Source organism: Leucopleurus acutus (genome assembly GCF_964270905.1).
Source record: "Leucopleurus acutus genome assembly, chromosome: 4".
Lineage (NCBI taxonomy): Eukaryota > Metazoa > Chordata > Mammalia > Artiodactyla > Delphinidae > Leucopleurus > Leucopleurus acutus.
Window position 1 is genome coordinate 57,745,562 of NC_139146.1, and position 6,000 is coordinate 57,751,561.

Sequence of the window (6,000 nt, forward strand, 5' to 3'; positions counted from 1 at the left end):
TGCATCTTTTTATGAGAAAGAAAAAATGGTTCTGAGAGCAAAACCAATAACTCAGAAAGCAGGGTGAGCTCGGAAGCCAATCTTCACTCAATCCAGCCTGGAGATAAATAAAGCTCTACTGTTGTTGGACTACAGCCTCACAAGATACTCTGAGCAAGAGGCACCTAGTCAAGTCACACTGGATTTCTGAACCACAAAAACCAAGACAATAAAAGTGTGTTGTTATAAGTGGTTAAGTTTTGAAGTGATAAATTATTGGTAGAGATGGGGAGAGATGGACATTTAGCAATACATTTGTGTAGTTATGAGCTTATAGGGGAAGCAAGAGTATTGGTCAGATTGGTCTTGGTTAAGAGATGTGGTATTTGTTTCCTGAGATGAGAGGAATGTAGACTATTATTAATTTGGAGGTTGAGTTTGAGATTATACTTTGTTGATTATATTTTCTTGAGAAAATAGGAGATAAAGCCCTTCTGCTTAAACAATTAATTTGACATTGAGTAAAAGAAATTTGAAGAGAATTTGGGAATGATCAAACTACAGACAAGAGAAATAATTGTCAGGAAGTGCTAATGGCAAGACAGAAATTAGGGCTAATATATTTGCATTGCAGGATGGGTAGAATGGAGGCATCAGGATGAATGATTTAGGTACAGTTTCAGAGAGATAAGATGATTTACTTGACCTATAGTCTGAGTAGAAAACGCATGAAGAAGAGGGGGCAAAATATTGCCAAACTAATATTGAAGTGGTGCATCATGGGTCTTACTGTAGAAAAGAAAATGCATAAAACCAAAAGGTCTCAGTAGACTATGAGAAAATGGTATGACCTAATATCTGACCTATTTGGATTCAGAGCATAGGAAAAAGAGAATATGACTGAAAAATGCAATTTGGAAGTTCAAGTGTTTTGAGTTTGAGGTACATGGTCTAGCCATCACAGTGCATGATTATGAAGAGAGGAAGCGCACTTCACTGATGCAGTGTTACACGAGGCATAGATTTTTTTTGCGTTAAGGCAGGGATGATTAGAGATTAGAGAGATGTGCCAAAATTCTATGGAGGGATGACTAATCCAGAGTTTAAAAAAATATGTAGATTAATAAATTGAGGGTATTTTATCTTTCCTGTGAATTTACAAAGAAGTATACTCCTAGGACAATAATTATAAGTATGAATAAAAAATAATGAGGCTGGGCTTCCCTGGTGGTGCAGTGGTTGAGAATCCGCCTGCTGATGCAAGGGACACGGGTTCGTGCCCCGGTCTGGGAAGATCCCACATACCGCAGAGCGGCTGGGCCCGTGAGCCGTGGCCGCTGAGCCTGCGCGTCCGGAGCCTGTGCTCCACAACGGGAGAGGCCACAACAGTGAGAGGCCTGCGTACCGCAAAAAAAAAAAAAAAAAAAAAAAAAAAACAACAACAAAAAATGAGGTTGTCGAGATGCTAAACTATCCACATTTCATAATACTTCCTAGGCCTGAAGAAATAATAAAATAATTTTGTGTCACACATGACAGTGGTTTGTTATAAAACAAACAAAAAATTATCTCTATGTTGTATCTTTTATTCTAGTATATTTTGAAAAATTGTTTGACACATTTTATCGTAAACACAATAGAGATATAGAATTGGAAAATTTAAAAAATTACAAAATGAAGAATTTACATACAACAGTATCACCTATTATCTCCTCATTCACAGATAAAATTATCTTGATATTATGAAATATTTTTCTTTTAGCCTTTTATTCATTCACAAACTTAAACCCAGAAGTGCACATATATATACAAATTGTTATTATATCCATAAATGCAGTTTGATATCCTTCTTTAAATGATCATAGTACTGACATTTAAAATATTAAATTAATGATTTAATTAAATTATATCACTGATATTTTCCTACAGTTTAGACACTTCTTTTAATAATTTCTGGGCTTCCCTGGGGGCGCAGTGGTTGAGAGTTCGCCTGCCAATGCAGGGGACACGGGTTCGTGCCCCAGTCCGGGAAGATCCCACATGCCGCGGAGCGGCTGGGCCCGTGAGCCATGGCCACTGAGCCTGCGCGTCCGGAGCCTGTGCTACACAACGGGAGAGGCCACAGCAGTGAGAGGCCTGCATACCGCAAAAAAAAATTCTAAATATTTTATCATACAGGCTTATCCTAATTTACTTAACTATTTTCTTATTTTATCAGAAATATAGATGTTTCTATTTTTTTTTTAATTGAGGGTAATGTAACGAACATCCTAAATCACACATCTTTAGGTGCATTACTATCCTTTTAGGTTAAATAGTGGAAATGTGTTAGATTTTAGGATACAGTTTTTTTAAGACTGAAGATAAGATATATGCTGCCAAATTGGTGTTATAAAAGTTTTTTTTTCTCAATAAAATTTGTACAATCTTCAGCTTTGTAATAGTGAAGCTTTTTTTTTCCAACTTGACATGACCCTTATTGAGTATTAGAGTATATATAGAAGCTGTGTTATCTGGTGTCGTAATGATCAGTGGTTTTCAGTTAAATAAGACAAAAAAACAGTTAAAATGGGAATCATAGGTAAATAAATTGAGTTTGTTATATCATATTTAGAAATACAGTATACCAGTTGTCTTCATGTCTAACTCTGGGACTTGACTTCTTCAAGGCAGGCTGTTGGAAACAGAAGATAAGTGTGAACAATAGGAACCCTACAAGCATATACAGGAATTCACCTAAGGATTGGAGGCCATGTCAGTTCTCACTAAGTTTAACCTTGCTGATGTGGGTGTCCTTCAGGAGAAGCTGGCATCCTTCATCTTGGAGCTAACCCCACCCTTGACTCAAGAGTCAGAATCTGAAGGAGGATCAAAGTACATCTGGAACAGCTGTAGGATCAGCAGCAACCCCATGCTGACAAGGTAAGCATCAAATGACTGACAATTTGAGTCAGCTATAAAAGTACCTGATGACACTGACCCAAACTTCTGAGCATAAAAAAATATATATATATGGCTGCTGCTTTACTTCAATCCTCTAAACCTAGTGCACAAATGTCTCTTGTGGGCTACCTTAACCAGAAACATACTGGAAAGGGAACTCTGAGGAACCAAGTACAGCCTGGCACTCCATTGACACTTTACAAAGCCACCATATACAATCAAGGTCTTTTCTTTGAGATTATTATTATGTTCTTAACATCATTACTTTCTTGAATGAAGCACATTTTCTTTGACTTCCATTTCTGATGTAAGGGAAGTGAGTACTTAAGAACCCTTTAAAAATAATTTGAATGCAGAATCTTGTTAGACTTTTATATATGCATATAATGTATATGCATTTTATATATATATATATATATATATACCCAAATTTTATTTATTTTTGTCTCCTCCCAAAATGAGAGCAATGATTTTTTTTTAATTTGACATCATTAGATTACATAAAATTACTTAATTTTGTTTTCAGAGAAACAACAATGCTGTTTCTTTTTCATTCACATTTTATAAGCATGTCTGATTGTTAAATAAATGAACCAATTATAAGAAAATGTGCCACCAGTTTAAACAGATTTGGGAACAATAGAATGTTGTTAAGTACCCAACTCTTTTGGTGGGAGGAGAAGTTCATGACCATAATTGAGAGAAACCTACTAATCACTAATTTTCAGGCTGCCTTGGGCAACCACGGTCAATATATTTTATGGATGAAAAGGGGACATCCTAGCGTGTTGTGCCTGTTAAACAGAGATCTGTCAAGAAAACAACTCCAAATTTATACCAACTTCCATAACATATATACAGACTTTTTCTAAAAAATACATATGCATATTTAGACATACATATATAAATACACACAGATATATGCATGTAGATAGATACATAGATACATTCATAGAAAATTAAAAAGGCCCTGGACTGTATCCATAACTATTTGCAGTAGTATGCTGGAGCTGTCTCATACTGGCTTACAAAAGCCAACTGTGTGCATCTTTTCCCAAATCCCCATAAGTCACATCATGTTGGTAGCTTGAAATAAGGCATAGTGGAAATATATACACTATGAAATTGACAAACACTATAAATAGGGATTTGGGGGGTGGTCATTGCAGGGGAAAAGTCAGTTCTCAAAATTTTAGCAGCACACAACTTGTTATACATATATGTGCACACACACCCACATGCATGTACACACCCAACTATTTTAGAACAACTGCAAAATACATGAAACAATTCAGTATTTTAAAGTCTCCTCTGGTAAACTATATTTAATTGTTTCTAAGATATAGATTTTTTGTGTTTTATATCTCTGAAGTTTATTTATGATCTATAATTGATTTTATTTTATAATTGTAATTGGTTAGAGCTTCTTTTCCCCTTGATGTTATAAATATAATGGTATGACTTATGATCAGCAGTGTCATTTGTTTGATGTCTTCTATGCAATGCGACACAAGTAGTGTATGGTTAATCACTATATTTTTGCTGAATTTTTAGTTTGTTTCCAGTTTTTCACAATTACCAATGATGCTATAAATGATATATCATTAGTACACATTTCTTTTATAGTCTCCAGCCGGGGACCCACCGATAAGGCGCAGATGGTGGCAGCAGCTGCTGTAGTCGACTTGAGCATAAGTAACTCAGGGCCCTGAGACCCCCAACACAGGATTCCATTCAGAGTCAGGTGAGAAAGGAACTTAGAGCTGAAGGAACTCTGAATGGGAGGCTGGAGGCCCCAGGCACCAACATGGTGCTTGAGCCCAAAGAATCCTCTACCAATGGCTGAGCCTGGAGTGTACTTCACCTGCCCACTCACAGGGATCACTGTGAGGAAGGACCAGAGGGATGCTCACATCAAATGGATCATTCTCTCTACACTTTTTCACTGACCCAGTAATTGTGCAACAGGGTGAAGCTGGGTATGGACAGAATCGCCAATACCTGGACAATATCCTTCTGCATCCAGAGGAGAAGTACCAGGAGATCAAGCTATAGAACAAGGCATTTCAGGAATGCATTTACAGCCTGGAAAGGACCCATAAGTTTTTGAGGCTGGTGGCTTCCAGAAGGCAATGCTTCCAGCTTCCAATCAAGAGTGCCCTGAAGAGTTCTGCATGCTGAGCAAGGCCGCCCTGTTCCAGCCCTGGAAATTGGAGAGGCACCAGAAGCAGCTGCTGCACCCAGAGCCGGTGTGGAGCACTGACCCACAGTGCCGGACCTTCCCGTGCTCACCCCTGGCCTCTCAGTTCTACCTGCTGGGTCTTCTTCAACCTCACAGCAGAGAAGATCAAGTCAGAGCAGAGGCTCAGGTTTGAGGCTAAGGAGGGGCTGAGCGTGGTGTGCACCAAGGCAGTGCAGAAGGAGGAGCTAGAGAGATGCAAAATACACCTACACGCTGCTATGAGTCAGCTCCCCAGACCACTGCCTCCTCCAGTGGACCTTCTAAGATCACGGCACATCAGGGAGCTCACGGTACTACATGAATTCATCCTGGAGGCCTTGCAGAGTGACTGGCTGCATTGGAGCTGCTGGCTTCCAGAGCACACAAGTTATTGGAGGATGGGAACCTGGCCTTGAAAGAGTGTTGGCTGATGCCCTCAGCCCTCCTGACTTTCATGTGGGGGTGGCCTTTCTAGAGGACTTCAAGGCTGTGGGCGCCGAGCAGAACTCCTGTATCCTTAAACCTGAGCTCCTGTCAGCCATGGAGAAAATCTCTTGAAATAAAAGCAGGGTTGGCTTGACATACCCCCAAAAATTATATATATATATATATATATATATATATATATATATTCATTATGAGACCATAACTGAAGGATAGATTTAAGCAAGTAGACAGATTGAAAGAAGTAGAATTAGTAGTTCAAGGGCATTTCCATTTTAAATCTTGTCAGATAATGCCAGTTTTACAGTCTCAAAAAAAGATTATCAGACGCTATTGCAACAGTGGGTATTAACATCATATTTAATTTCTACACAAAACTTTATTGTTTTACTGAATATTTATTTCTTACTATA

General features: G+C 38.4%; 1 pseudogene across 1 annotated transcript in view; it reads left to right on the top strand.

Moving 5' to 3' along the window:
* LOC309961102 (UBX domain-containing protein 6-like) overlaps positions 1-5,701 on the top strand; it is a 118,738-nt pseudogene extending 113,037 nt beyond the window's left edge. Inside the window, exons 2-3 of the transcript in view lie at positions 2,780-2,901; positions 4,627-5,701. The product of the transcript in view is annotated as a UBX domain-containing protein 6-like (transcript). The remainder of the gene's footprint in view (positions 1-2,779; positions 2,902-4,626) is intronic.
* Positions 5,702-6,000: the final 299 nt, after the last annotated feature.